This window comes from Mus caroli, chromosome 5, assembly GCF_900094665.2.
Source record: "Mus caroli chromosome 5, CAROLI_EIJ_v1.1, whole genome shotgun sequence".
Taxonomy (NCBI): Eukaryota; Metazoa; Chordata; class Mammalia; order Rodentia; family Muridae; genus Mus; species Mus caroli.
In genome coordinates this window covers 127,142,203-127,143,322 of record NC_034574.1, presented here as the reverse complement: position 1 = coordinate 127,143,322, position 1,120 = coordinate 127,142,203, and the positions used below count along the sequence as shown (strand labels likewise).

Below are 1,120 nucleotides of genomic sequence, written 5' to 3'. Positions count from 1 at the left end.
CAGCCTGGTCTACAGAGTGAGTTCCAGGACAGCCAAGTGATACAGAGAAACCCTGTCTCAGGGGGAAAAAAAAGATTTGTTTATTTATTTTATGTATATGAGTACACTGTAGTTGTACAGATAGCTGTGAGCCTTCATATGGTTGTTGGGAATTGGATTTTAGGACCTCTGTTCGCTCCGGTTAGCCCTGCTCACTCTGGCCCAAAGATTTATTATTATACATAGCTACACTGTAGCTGACTTCAAACACACCAGAAAAGGGTGTCAGATCTCATTATGGGTAATTGTGAGCCACCATGTGGTTGCTGCGATTTGAACTCAGGACCTTCAGAAGAACAGTCAGTGCTCTTACCTGCTGAGCCATCTCGTCAGCCCCTTTCCTTTAAATCTTACCTAGATGTTCATGCAGCAGAAAAGTGAGAAGGATCTATTACTGAGGGAGAGTAACAAGTAAAAATGTGTTTAAGACCTGTTATGAGTTTTCAATTTTCTTATACAAGTGAAGTAAAATTCAGCACCATAATTCTTGCCCTTCTGTTAAAAAGCTCACACACAATTTTTACCAAATATAACCACATACAATAAGCAGTTTCAGTTCAGTCTATCAAAAGGGTAATTCTCCGGGTCATTCCAACAAGTATCTTCTGATTGAGCCCAACTTGGAGAAACGAATATAGACAAAGCTTTACATGCTAATCACCAATGGCAGGTTCCTGTATTTAAAATCGACAGTTACAGTTTTCCCACACAAACCCCTTCCCCCCGCCCAGCAACCCCAGGTGCCACAGTTCCATGGCTTGCCAGTCTTAAGTAGTGTCTATGTGGTCAAGGTCTAGCTTTGCTCCAGTAGGTTTGCTTCTCCTGCACTTTTCTGACATGCAGAAGTCAAGTTTTGGCTGATCTATGTCCCAAGTTTCAAACCATCCGTTTTAAGTTTCTTTGTCTTATTCATAAAAGGGAAGAAGCAACTCTCCACCGCTCTGCATCTCCAAGGCTTTGGAAAATATATAATCTCTTCATAATGCCAGCCGGGCGTGGTGGCACACGCCTTTAATCCCAGCACTCGGGAGGCAGAGGCAGGCGGATTTCTGAGTTCGAGGCCAGCCTGGTCTACAAAGTG

General features: G+C 43.2%; 1 pseudogene; it reads right to left on the bottom strand.

Moving 5' to 3' along the window:
* Window positions 1-1,120, bottom strand: part of LOC110294945 — a 3,636-nt pseudogene that overhangs the window by 1,336 nt on the left and 1,180 nt on the right.